The 14,038-nt window shown below is 41.5% G+C and overlaps 1 protein-coding gene across 5 annotated transcripts in view; it reads right to left on the bottom strand.

Annotated features, from left to right (window-relative positions):
- Positions 1 to 14,038, bottom strand: part of LOC133768569 (uncharacterized) — an 81,268-nt gene that overhangs the window by 34,448 nt on the left and 32,782 nt on the right. For 4 of the 5 annotated variants that reach the window (XR_009867016.1, XR_009867019.1, XR_009867022.1 and 1 more), the window contains one exon: positions 2,898 to 2,973. The exons of the other annotated variant lie outside the window; for it this stretch is intronic. The gene's annotated coding sequence lies outside the window, so the exon portion shown is untranslated. The remainder of the gene's footprint in view (positions 1 to 2,897; positions 2,974 to 14,038) is intronic. 5 annotated transcript variants of the gene reach the window in all.

The following is a 14,038-nucleotide window of genomic DNA, read 5'->3' as shown; positions in this document are numbered from 1 at the left end:
AATGACAAAGAGGGAGAGACAAAGAGAGAGATATTTTCCATCCAGTGATTCACTCCCCTAATGGCCTCAATGTCCCCAGGTAGGCCAAGCTGAAGCCATGAGCCTGGAACTCCTTCCAGATTCTCCCATGTAGTAGCAAGGGATCAAGCACTTGGACCATCTGCTGCTGCTTTCCCAGATGCAATAGCAGGGAGCTGGATTGGAAGTAGAGCAGCCACGACTTGATTGGCACCCATATGGGATGCCAGCATTGCAGGTGGCAACAGGGATATTTTGAGGCTCTTGGGGAACTGTAACGATTTTTAAAATCATAACAGAAGAGAAAAGAAGGTCTACCAATAGAATAGGATTAATGTATTGAATAATATATACACTCATATGTATATATTATATGTATGCAGACATACATTGTGCTTCATAAAAGTTGGTAAATTTGCTTATGACAATTAATTGTTCTTACCACTATGAGTAACTGATTTCATAGATCCTCACCAATGCTCATATAACATTAGCCACTCCCAGTCTTGAACTCTTTCTCAGTGCACTTTTGTTCTAATTATAAAAGAACATATATTTGTATAAAGGTTTAGGAAATATAGAAAAGTATAAATAAGTAAAAGGCAGAAAATTAAATCAATAATTCAAGTAACCAGAGAGCCACTATTAATATCTGGATATGTTTAATTTTGACCTTTTTCCTAAAAGCTATAATAATTATATATAGCTATGTCTCAGTTAACCAATATTCCCAAAATAAATGCGCTTATATGTCCTATGTATATAACATAACTTATGTAATGATTTTCTATTAGACATTTGAATTATTTCAAAATTTTAATTATAAAAAGCAATAAGCAAAATATGATGGCAAAAATTTTATTCCCATTCCTATTGCCACAAAAATTCCTGTAAGTGCAATTATCGAGTAAAAAAATACATATTTTAAGATTTTTGATAGTGAAATTACATTCAAATAGTGGCAGTAGCCAATATGTAAGTAAAATGATGACAAATATGTAAATTTTTTCATTATGGAAAAGACATGTGACTAAAGCAAAAAGTATGACACAGTATTAATAGATATATAATTTAGATGTAATATATGTGGTAATAATAACACAGAGGACAAGTGGCAAATGGAATTAGACCTTGCAAGTTTTCTATATTTTATCTGAGGTAATTCAATAGAACTCTAAGATTGGAACAAATTAAAGCTGCATTTTATAAACCTTATGTATAGTTTAAAAAAAGAAATGTACTTATAAAGTCAACAGGGAAATTATAATGGATTACTAAAATATTTGATTAACACAAAAGAAGGAACAGCAGAAGGATAAAAATCATCAGAGACAATCGAAAATAAATAACAAAAGCAGACCTACATACAGCCATGTCAATAACAACACTGGATGCAGATGAACTAAACACTTCAGAAGTGTTCAATGGGAAGACAAAGATTTTAAGGCCAAATAAAAAAGCAAGCACCAACCACAAGCAATGTACTCCAAATACAAAGACAATAAAATTAGAGCAAAAAAGAGGGTTGTTATATTAATATTATCCAAAATAGACCTCAAGAAAAGGAGTATTATTATTCAAGAACAAATGGGCAATTCATAATGGTAAGATAAAATATTAGGAAAATATGACTACTGTGAATGTGTGCTTAATTCACAATGAACGATGACATCTGACATCCCAGTGAGAACTCCATTGTCTGACAAGACGCATGAGTTTTGGATAGAAGTTAGCCTTTCCTGCCATAGGCAAATTATTCATCTTGGCTGTAAAATAGGACAACACGTTATAGGATTGTTGTGAGGATTAAATAACTGCATAGTAAGCACTTAATTAATCTGATGAGTTATTATTGATGCTGTTGCTACTATCCTCCTTTAGCAGACCGCACCTATCAACTAAAGCTCTGCTAAAATGAAGTTGCCCCTGAAGAAGAAATGAAGCGAGTACAATGTCTATCAGAGTGTCATTAGAGGATCAGAGACATGAGAGTGGGCCCTGACTCCAAGGGAGGGAAAAAAAATATATTACAGATGGCTGGGAGGGGGCTCTAAAGAGGATTTGGATTTGGGAAGAGACTAGAGAGAAGACGGGTAAAAAGATTAATTAAGTTTGCTGAGTGGTGGGAAATGTTGCCTTCTCCATCTGCCATGGAAATATTCAGCAAAATCCACATTGCTCACCAAACTAGTTAGGATAAAGTTCAGTAGAGTGTAATGGAAACTCCAAATAATAAAATCATAAACAAGACAGGTGTTTCTTCATCTCTTGTGCAGGAGAAGTCAAGACATAGTTTGGGGCTAATACGGCTGCTTAGAGATAGAGAACCAAGCAAGATCCCTCCAGTTTGTGCCTTAGGTATGGCCTTTGTCCTCTAGGTCCAATATGAGTTTTGGAGCACCAGTCGCCACATCTATATTTCAGCAAGCAAGATGGAAGACAAAAGAGGACACATACACACTCCTTTTCTTTCGAGAAGATTTTTCCAGAAATACCATTCAATACTTCCACTTAACTCTCATTGTAAAAAACTCATCACTCCTAACTAAGCTATAGACAAGGAAATGTAGTCTTTTAGCTGGATAACAATATCCACAGCCAAAAACCAAGGTTCTGTTAGTGACAGAGGAGATAATGGAAGAAAGCCATAAGCTCTACTATATTCATTGATGCTTATAGAGAATATTTGTAGGTGTTTATTTGTATATGTTTATGTGTAAGAAAAAAATATATGCCTTATAGGTAGATTACTGAATGCACAGTGAAAGACTGCTAATGGAGTGAGTTTCACAGTAGTTAGATCATAAAAGATGTTTCCTTTCTTCCTTACTATTGTTATGAGTTTGCACTTAAATATTCCAGATAAATTTGCATCTTACCTTTAGTTCTCCACTTAAGAACTCTGCTTTACTGAAGACTTGGTGGATGTACAGGAGTCACATAGGCCAGATAATGCTGCAAGACAAACAGTATTGCAGTAGTACAACAACAAATTCTTTGTACTATAATGAAATAGATTTTTAAGTATGGCCCTCACTCAGCCTAATGTTGTAAAGGTCTGTAGTTCTGTATCCTTTTAATCTGGTTCCTTACTGGCTGCTTCAACTACTGAACCCAGACATTTGTATGATACAAGGAAGGCATTAAAGAGCTGCATGCATTCATTTATATCTCTATTTGGCACATATTTTCCTTGCCTGCTTATTTGGTAGTTTTGTGTTAAACTAAATGAAAGTTATCTAGAACTGAGTCATCATTCTCATCGACCAGTGTACCTGGATTGGACTTTATGAACTGGTCCAGATCAAAAGGAAATGAGCCTGTTATTTACAAGGGGGATTCAAAAGTTCATGGAATTAAATATGTTTATTTTGGTGTTTTGAAATCCATGCATATTTTTTCATAATACACATTTTAAATAAACTTCTCACACATTTCCAGTAGCTTTCCTGTGCTTTCTCACCATGTTTTTGTATCTTTAGACCTGACTAACCCACTTAACATATAACCAGACAAAAAAGAAAAACAGATGATACTTCAGCTTTGTTCAACATCTTTATTAAAGTTATCAACTGGAGCATTCCAGCTTTTTTTTTTCTTTTAGTTTAGTTTTTATTTATTTGAAAGAAACAGATACAGGTAGAGGGAGACAGAGGCAGAGAGAGTGAGAGAGAGTGAGAAGGAAGAAAGAGAATAGAGAATATCTCCCATCTGCTGGTTCACCCCTCAAATGCCTGCAGCAGCTTGGGTGAGGCCAAGTTGAAGCTAGAAGCCAGGAAATCCATCCCAGGCCTTCCTCATGGTTATCAGGGATCCAAGTAGTTGAGCCATCATCTGCTGCCTCCCAGGTGAATTAGTAGGAAGCTGGATCAGAAGTATAGGCAGAGACTCTGATACGGGATGCAAGCCTCCCAATCTGCAGCTTACCCTGCTGTACCACAACACCCAGCCCTCATTCCATTCTTTTATCCAGCAAAGATTCACTTTCAGAACTTTGAACATATCATTCTAATCTCTCCTAACCTGCAAAATTTCTCTTGAGAAATCCATTCATCATCTTATGTTTCACTGAATTAATCTCTTCTCTTATTGCTTTAACAATATTTTTGTCTGAGTTTTGAGAATCTGTCTCGTTGAAAATTTCTTTGTATTCCATCTATTTACTGTTCTATTGACTTCATGAGTATGGAAACTGACTTTCCTACAGACTGGAGAGGTTTTCTATCATTTTTTAAAAAATATTTATTTATTTATTTGGAAGAGAGAGAGAGAGAGAGAGAGAGAGAGAGAGAGCGCGCCTTCCATCTGCTGCTTCATTCCCCAAATGGCTGCAATGGCTGGGGCTGGGCCAGTCCAAATCCAGGAGCCTGGAACTTCTTCTGAGTATCCCACAAGGGTACAGGGGCCCAAGGACTTGGGTCATCCTCTGCTGCTTTCCTGGCACATTAGCAGAGAGCTGGATTAGAAGTGGAGTAGCCAGGACTTGAATTGGTGCCCATATGGGATGCTGGCACTGTAGATGGTGGCTTAACAAACTGCACCACAGTGCCAGCCCCTGTCATTATTTCTTTCTCTCTTTCTTTTCTTTTTTTTTTTTTTTTTTTTTTGACAGGCAGAGTGGACAGTGAAAGAGAGAGACAGAGAGAAAGGTCTTCCTTTTTCCATTGGTTCACCCTCCAATGGCCGCTGCGGCTGGCATGCTGCGGCCGGCGTACCACGCTGATCCGAAGGCAGGAGCCAGGTGCTTCTCCTGGTCTCCCATGCGGGTGCAGGACCCAAGGACCTGGGCCATCCTCCACTGCACTCCCGGGCCACAGCAGAGAGCTGGACTGGAAGAGGGGCAACTGGGACAGAATCCGGCGCCCCAAATGGGACCAGAACCCGGTGTGCCGGCGCCACAGGCAGAGGAATAGCCTATTGAGCTGAGGCGCCGGCCTCTTTTTTTTTTTTTTAAGATTTATTTATTTATTTGAAAGTAAGAGTTACACAGAGAGAGAAGAGGCAGAGAGAGAGAGAGAGGTCTTCCATCCAATGGTTCACTCCCCAGATGGCTGCAACGGCTGGAGCTGTGCTGATCTGAAGCCAGGAGCTAGAAGCTTCTTCCAGGTCTTCCATGTGGGTGCAGGGGCCCAAGGAATTGGACTATCTTCTGCTTTCCCAGGCCATAGCAGAGAGCTGGACAGGAAGTGGAGCAGCCGGGTCTCGAACCGGCGCCCATATGGAATGCCTGCGCTTCAGGCCAGGGCGTTAACTCACTGCACCACAGCGCTGGCCCCCCTGTCATTATTTCTTTAAATAAGCTTTTTTTCCCTTTGTTTTCTGCTTTTTTTGGGACTTCCATAATGCAAATAGTGCTTTACTTGATGATCCTCCATATGACCTGTAGGCTTTCTTCAATTTTTTCATCCTTTTTTGCTTTTTCCCTCTGACTAATTTAAAATAACCTACCTTCAGTCTCACAGATACTTCATTCTGATTGATCAAGTTTGCTGTTGAAGCTAAATATGAAATTTTAGTTCAGGCACCATGTTTTTCAGTTCCAGAATAAGAAAGAAATCATTGAACTATAATTTTATCCACATACTATTTTCCTAAGATTGTTTAGTGGTCTATTTCTATTCTCTTGTACCTTACTGAGCTTCTTAAACACCATTATTTTGAATTCTTTGTCAGGTACTTTGTCGATTTCAATTTCTGTAGGGTTGGTTGCTGGCATTTTATTTGGTCCCTTGGTGATGTAATGCTGCTCTGATTATTCATGGTCCTTGTGACTTTGTGTTGGTGTCTGTCCATTTGAAGTATTAGGCGGTTCTCAGGCTTTACAGACTAGTATTAACAAGGAAAGTCCTTCACCAACCGGATTGTCCAGATTCTATGTGGGCCACCTCATGGAATTACAATCTCCCTGCTAGGGTCCTCAGGTAAGTTGGTCTGCTGTCTGGATCCACTAACATATTTTTTCATTTTATTTGGAAAATAAAGAGACAGAGACAAAGATTTTTCCATACACTATTTCATTCCCAGATGCCTGCAATAGTTGAAGTGGGGTCAGGCTGAACCCATGAGCCTAGAGCTCAAACTGGCTCTCCTATGTGGGTATCAGGGACCCAACTACTTGAAACATCACCTGTTGACTCCCAGGGTCCACATTAGCAGAAAGCTGCAATCAGAACCTGGCTCTCTGATATACAATGTGGGCATCCCAAGCAGCGTCTGAACTGCTGTGTGAAATTCCTGCCTCTGCCTCCACTCATATAGACCTAGCACATGGGTCCAGAGGGGCAGGTCTGAAACCCAAGTGTGTGGGGTAGGCCTGTATCTCAGATCCATACGCACCAGTCTGCAGTGGGTCAGGTGATTGGGTTTGCATGAGTAGGCCTGGGCTGTGTCTGTAGGGGCTAGCTTGAAGCCCGAGTCCACAAAGGCCAATCTGGGGAAGGATTTGTGCCTCAGTCCATAAGAATGGGCATGGTCCTGAATTCACTGGGGACAGCCTGACACCTGGGTCCAACATGGTGGGCCTGGATTCTAAGTACGGGGAGCAGACCTTGGCCTTTTGTCCATGGGGTCTCGTCTGAAGTCTAGGTCCATAGGGTCTGATTCAGCAACAGGGTTTACTGGGGCAGGCATAGGATCACTGAAGCTTAGGACCAGAGGGGCCCATCTAGAGACTTGATGTGCAGGGGCTAGCCTGGTGTTGTAGTAAGTCTGAATCCTATGTACATAGGGGTCAGCCTGGAGACTGAGTCTGCAAAAGTCAGGCTGGCACTGGGGTGGGCCTGGTCTAGAGCCTTGGGCAGTGGGAGAAGGCCTGAAACTTGCATGGGCCTGCAGCCTATGACTGCAGGGCCCAGTCTGGCAGTGGGGTTCATGGAAATAGGCCTGGGGCTCAGAACTGCAGCCATGTCAGCTACTAACTTCATCATCCTTTTCTAAGCAGAGGTTATCTCTCTGCAGGTATTAATTCCCAGGCTTGCGGGAAGTGACTTAGTATGTTTTGTGCTACTGTCTGAGCAGAAAGTTTATGGAAAATAGAGTTAAAGGTAAGTTCATTTTGGTGCAAAGAGAAATTGAAATTGATATATATGATGAGCCCTTTAAAAAGTTCATGGAAAATGTATATTATGAAAAAACTGTGCATGGATTTCAAAATGTTCTGATATCAGGTTATACTTATTTAATTCCTCTTTTCTGTGAACTTTTTGAAGCACTCTTGTAGTAAAATGCCTGGGACTTGTCAGAAATCTATTTTCTCTGTGTTCTGGAGGATGGGAAATCTAAGGGTAAAGCATCAACAGGTTTGATTATCCAGAGAGGGCTGCTCTCTTCTTAGTGGCTCCTTGTTGCTCTACTCTCTAGAGAAGAATGCTCTGTCCCCACATGGCAGAAGGCAGAAAGACAAGTGAACCAAACACTGTGTGCAGTCTCTTTCATAGGGGCCTTAGTTCCATTCATGCCTACAAGGAAGAGGTATAATACCATCTCTGTGGCCTTTTAAGTTTTAACCCAGATTTGAGAGAGAACACACTGCAGCCACCGCACGTGGGTATTGTGAAGCCATCCTTCCTATCCTCTTCAGTCCATCTTTCCTAATTTCTGTATTCAGTACAGATACTGTGATCCTTACCGAGACCCCTTACCTCTTGAGAAGGTATTTCTGAACGTAGGTAGTTGCTCAAATTCAAACTCCTACTCCATCTTGATGTCACCCTACAAGGAGCTGACTGTTCTCATCTCTCAAACCAATTCTTACCTTTGTTTGCCAAATATTATTTGATTTAATTTACCAGTAGATGGCACTCCAAAGTAAAGCTGAGCATATTATTACTACCCACCCCTCCTCCTACCCTCCCAAATGTGTTTTCATTGGTTATGGATTTTTTTCATTGATGGTGATCAGTGAGAAAAGCATCTCCCACATTTTTCATTAAAATAAATTCTTTGTAGTCTTACTTGGCGATTAAATAATGATTGGTAGAGGAGAATCCCTAAGCAAGTTCATACATGACATGCAAGAAGTTCTAAAGGAGATGAAAGTTAAAAAAAAAAAAACACAAAAAACAAAAAACAAACAAAAAAAAAAAAAACCTGCCTTGCTTTCCAGCAAAACTTAGAAGTGAAATGAATAAACAAGATCAAAAGAAAGAGAGAAGTAAATTGCTGTTAGATCTTCCCAAATCCACTCATTTAGAGGTCCAATAAACTTGACCTGAGTGATTGGCAGAATAGTTCATTAAATTAGAAGTTCTTCAAAAACAATTTCCCTAAGACTTCATGTTGCATCAGATGGGCAGAATGCTCAATTTTATAAATATCCACTATTGTGTTAGCTGTCTTAGACAAGTGATATACTCATACATACAGTTTCATATTTGAGACTTTATAAAGCACATTAATATACATCAGCTTATTTTACACTTGATCTTCACAGCAATCCTGTCGAGCATGGCAGGTGTTCTTGTGCTCATATTAAAGTTAACTCAGAAAGATTAGGTGATTTAAATGAGGCAACTCCTTAGTAAGCTGCAGAGCAGGGACTAGAACCTAGAACTTTAAACAACTTCAGTGCACATTTTCCTACATTATATTAGTCTTTCCTTTTTAAGATTTCTGGTGTTATTCACTTTGTGGTTATATATTCAGCACTTACATTTTAGGAAGAAATTTTAAAGGAATACAATTAGAGTGCTGCGGTTTGAATGCTCCAAAATTCATCTTCAAACTAAATCCCCAGTGCAACAGTATTAAGAGGGGAGACCTCTGGGAACTGATTAAGTCACAAGGGATTCATGCCATGAATAGTATTAGCACACTTATAAAAGAGTTGGAGTTGAAAGCAATGCTTTCTTGTGCTTCTGCTTTTCCCTTCGTAAGGACACAGCCTCCACCCCTTATGCCATACACAAACACTCAGCAACATTCCTTCTCCATGTAACCACATTTAGACAGCACTGTCTATGAAGAACATGCCAGCACCAGACACCGGGCCTGCTGACACCTTGATCCTGTACTTCCCAACCTCCAGAACCGTGAGGAATATTTTCTGTTGTTCATAAATGACCTACTCTTGGGTATTTTTGTTATAGCAGCACAATTTCTCCTCTGTCCCAAGGTCATAACTCCTTGTAGTCTTTCTTTGAACAGAGTCTTTATGTACTTTGATACAAGCTTCCTTTATTTTGTTTTTTCCCAAAGAAACCTTTTATATAATGAGTACAAATTTTATAAATACAACTTTAGGAATACAGTGATTCTTCTCACTGTATCTGCCCTCCCACCCTCACTCCCACCCCACCTCCTCCTCCCTCTCCCATTTCCAGTCCCACTCTCCATTAAAAAAATAAAATAAAATAATTCTTCCTTAACAGTCAAGACAAGGGCTGTTCAAGTCATAGCTTCTCAAAGTGTCAATTTCACTTCTACTGACTTCCTTTTAGGTGCTCTATTAGTTATCACAGATCAGGGAGAACATATGGTATTTGTCCCTTTGGGACTGGCTTATTTCACTCAGCATGATGTTTTCAGATTCATCCATTTTGTTGCAAATGACCAGATCTCTCTCTCTCTCTCTCTCTCTCTCTCTCTCTCTCTCTCTCTCTCTCTCTCTTTACTGCTGTGTAGTATTCCATAGAGTACATACCCCATAATTTCTTTATCTAGTCTTCAGTTGATGGGCATTTAGGTTGATTCCACCTCTTAGCTATTGTGAATTGAGCTGCAATAAATGAAGGTGCAGATAACTCTTTTATTTGCTGATCTCATTTCACTTGGGATGTGAAGTGGAGTGGGATGGCTGGGTCTATAATCAGATTTCTTAGCTATCTCCAAATTGATTTCCATAGTGGTTTTACCAGTTTATATTCCCACCAATAGTGGATTAGGGTACCTTTTCCCCCACATCCTCACCAGCATTTGTTGTTTGTTGATTCTTGTATGAAAGCCATTCTAACTGGGGTGAGGTGAAACCTCATCATGGTTTTGACTTGCATTTCTCTGATGGCTAGTGATCCTGAGCATTTTTTCATGTGTCTGCTGGCCATTTGGATTTCCTCTTTTGAAAAATATATGTTTAAGTCCTTGGCCCCATTTCTTAACTGGGTTGTTTGTTTTGTTGTAGTGGAAAGCTTCCTTTTAAAAAAAATTTGCTTTCCTTATGTGTTTCAAAAATTTATTTATTTATTTATTTGAAAATCAGAGTTAGAGAGAGACAGAGAGAAAGAGAGATCAGTTGATCTTCCTTCCATTCACTAGTTCACTCCCCACATTGCTGCAACAGCCAGGGCTGGGCCAGCCAAAACCAGCAGCCAGGAACTTCATCCAGGTCTCCCACGGGGATACAGTACTTGGATCATCTTCCATTGCTTTCCCTGGCCATTAAGCAGGGAGCTGAACTGGAAGTGGAGCAGACAGGGCATGAACGGGGCCCATATTGCAGGCTGTGACTTTACCACTATGCTAATTGTCAGCCCCTTTGCTTTCCTTCTATGTACACATTATGATCTTCTTTCCTAAAGTCAAGGGATAATATACATCTGGAACCCATTAGGCCCCTTTTGCCCTTTCAACTCCTAGGGGACAGTGATGAGGCACCATCTTGGAAGCAGAAGATATCTCTCATCAAATATTAAGCTTGCTGGTCCCTTGCTCTTGGACTTCTCAGGCTCCAAAATTGTGAAAAGTAAATTTCTATTGCTTTTAAATTACCCAATGTCAGGTATTTTGTTATAGCAGCACAAATGAACTAAGACAAATAGTTTACAATGTATATGCTCAGATTTAAGGAACGACAAATTCTTTCAATCCTTTCTCCAAAAAGTCCTTTAGACTCTTTTTAGAAGTCCCACAACAGTCATTCTTCTAACTTAAGGTAAAGCATAACATGGTTACTGTGGTTTGAATGTCCCCATTGGACATCATGTTGAAACTTAGTCCCCATTGTGAGACACTAAGAGATAGGACCAGGGACCAGGTGGAATATTTAAGAAGTGATGAAGTCACAAGTGTGCTGCTTCGTGAGTGGATTAATTCAATCGTGGATTCATGGATTAGTGTGTAACATTGAGCGTGAGTGCCTTATAAAGGCCAGTTTGGCTCAGTCTCTTGTACACACCCTTGTCAGCATATGATGGTCTGTAACACCTCAGGACTCTGCCGAGAGTTCTGTCAGCAAAAAAGACTCCACAACAAGTCTTCAGTCTTGGGGTTTTTAAGTCTTCATAACTATAAGATGAACAAAGCTTTATTCTTTATGTATTACCCAGTCTGTGCTACTCTGTTGTAGTAATAGAAAAAGACTAAGACAGCCGGTGCCGCGGCTCACTAGGCTAATCCTCCACCTGCGGCGCCGGCACACCGGGTTCTAGTCCCGGTCGGGGCGCCGGATTCTGTCCCGGTTGCCCCTCTTCCAGGCAAGCTCTCTGCTGTGGCCCGGGAGTGCAGTGGAGGATGGCCCATGCACCCACATGGGAGACCAGGAGAAGCACCTGGCTCCTCACTTGGGATCAGCGAGATGCGCCGGCCACAGCGGCCATTGGAGGGTGAACCAACGGCAAAGGAAGACCTTTCTCTCTGTCTCTCTCTCACTGTCCACTCTGCCTGTCACAAAAAAAAAAAAAAAAAAAAGAAAGAAAAAGACTAAGACAACATTCATTAAAAGAACTATATGGAGGAAAAAAAGCAAACAAGAAACCCAGGAGTATATTCCAGATTATTCCTCCTATAGGAAGTTCAAAAATTAGCAAAGCTAATCCACAGCAAGAGATATCAGAGTGGTGTTTACCTTTGCAGCATTATCTCCAGGGAGGGAACATTAGGGAGCCTTTCCAGCCTGGAATGTGCTGGGTGGGGATTATTACACAGGTATACAGCATATCAGAATTCAATGAACTAGAGTTGTGCATTTTACTGTATGTAAGCTACACCTTAATTGCTTTGGTTTTGTAAACCTTAATTTCTAAAAGTTAATTATAGAAAGTTAAAATTCTGGAGTCAGACAAGTTTTACAAACCAAGGATCTGTCATTTATTAGTATAATGATCATATACATGTTATTTAACCTCTCTAAGCCATAGAAATCTCATCTGGAATATGAGGGTAATAATATCTATCTCATGGAGCTGCTGTTTGGATTAGGAGAACTGGCACATGGCACTGTGGTGGAGCAGGTAAAGCCTGCAGTGCCAGCATCCCATATAGGCGCTAGTTCGAGTCCTGGCTGCTCCACTTCCACTCCAGCTCTCTGCCTGGGAAAGCAATGGAAGATGGCCCAAGTCCTTGGGTCCCTGTACCTATGTGGGAGACCTGGAAGAAGCTCCTGGCTCCTGGCTTCAGATTGGCCTGGCTCCAGCCATTGCAGCCATTTGGGGAGTGAACCAGCAGATTGTTCTCTCTCTGTCTCTGCCTCTGCCTCTCTGTAACTCTGCCTTTCAAATAAATGAATAAATCTTGAAAAAGAGAGAGAGAGAGAGAGAGAGAGATTGCATATTTTGAGCACAATCACTTGGCAATCATGATTATCAACATCGCTACTATTGCTACCAACGGGAGGATGAGAAGTAGGAAACAGAAGGCATACCTAAGACTGAAATAGTAAGTGGGCTCTCACCAAAGCAGCACACTGGAAGCTTGGAAGAAACATGACACCTGAAGCCTGGAAGACAGTGTCGGTGTAACCTAATGGTTAAACATACAGGCTCTCGACATGGGTGTTAGATCTAGTTGTTAAGCCGTCAGCTAGGATGCCCACATCCCAGACCGGAGTGCCTGAGTCTGATCCCTGGCTCCATCTCACAAGTCCAGCTTCCTGCTCATGAGCACCCTGGAGGCAGCAGGTGATGGCTCAAGTACTTGGATCTCTGTCACTCATGCAGGAGTCTGGGATTCTAGTTCCCAGGACCTGGCTTTGGCTTGGCTCACCCTTGGCTGTTGTGGGCACCTGGGGAGTGAATTAGCAGACAGCAGCTGTCTCTGTCCGTCTCTGGGTTTCTGCCTTTTAAAGGAAAAAGAAAGTACGGGCTCTTGGAGTGAGGTTATCTGAGTTGGAATCTACGTTCTGCCACTTAAGTAGATGTGTGACTCCATTAATGTTTCTTGGCCTCTATATGTTAAAAAGGAATATTAATAACTACTTCATATATTTTTTGCAAAGAAGAAGTTTGTGTGAAGGGAAAACTAATGACTTTGTATTAGAACTAGTCATTTAAATCATCTGTAGACTGTCAGTGAGATAAAATAACACTAGTGAGTCTGATTTCCAGTGAGATTTTCCATCTGGGCAAGGTCATTCTTATCACTTACATCTCTACTTAAAAGTCATATGGAGCCAGTGCCGCAGCTCACTAGGCTAATCCTCCATCTGCGGTGCCAGCACACCGGGTTCTAGCCCCAGTTGGGGCGCCGGATTCTGTCCTGGTTGCCCCTCTTCCAGGCCAGCTCTCTGCTATGGCCCGGGAAGGCAGTGGAGGATGGCCCAAGTCATTGGGCCCTGCACCTGCATGGGAGACCAGGAGAAGCACCTGGCTCCTGGCTTCAGATCAGCGCGGTGCACCGGCCACAGCGGCCATTGGAGGGTGAACCAACGGCAAAGGAAGACCTTTCTCTCTGTCTCTCTCTCTCACTGTCCACTCTGCCTGTCAAAAAAAAAAAAAAAAAGTCATATGGAGGGGCCAATGCTGTGGCACAGCTGGTTAAAGCTCTGGCCTGAAGCACCACCATGCCATATGGGCGCTGGTTCTAGTCCTGGCTGCTCCTCTTCCGATCCAGCTCTCTGCTATGGCCTGGGAAAGCAGTAAAAGATGGCCCAAGTCCTTGGGCTCCTGCACCCACATGGGGGACCCGGAAGAAGCTCCTGGCTCCTGGCTTTGGATCGGCACAGCTCTGGCCATTGCAGCCATCTGGGGAGTGAACCAGTGGATGGAAGACCTCTCTGTCTGTCTCTACCTCTCTCTGTAACTATCTTTCAAATAAATAAAATAAATATTTAATAAAAAAAAAAAGTGATACATTTATGGAAGCCTTCCTA

This window comes from Lepus europaeus, chromosome 10 (assembly GCF_033115175.1).
Source record: "Lepus europaeus isolate LE1 chromosome 10, mLepTim1.pri, whole genome shotgun sequence".
Taxonomy (NCBI): Eukaryota; Metazoa; Chordata; class Mammalia; order Lagomorpha; family Leporidae; genus Lepus; species Lepus europaeus.
This window is presented reverse-complemented; position numbering and strand designations above follow the sequence as displayed.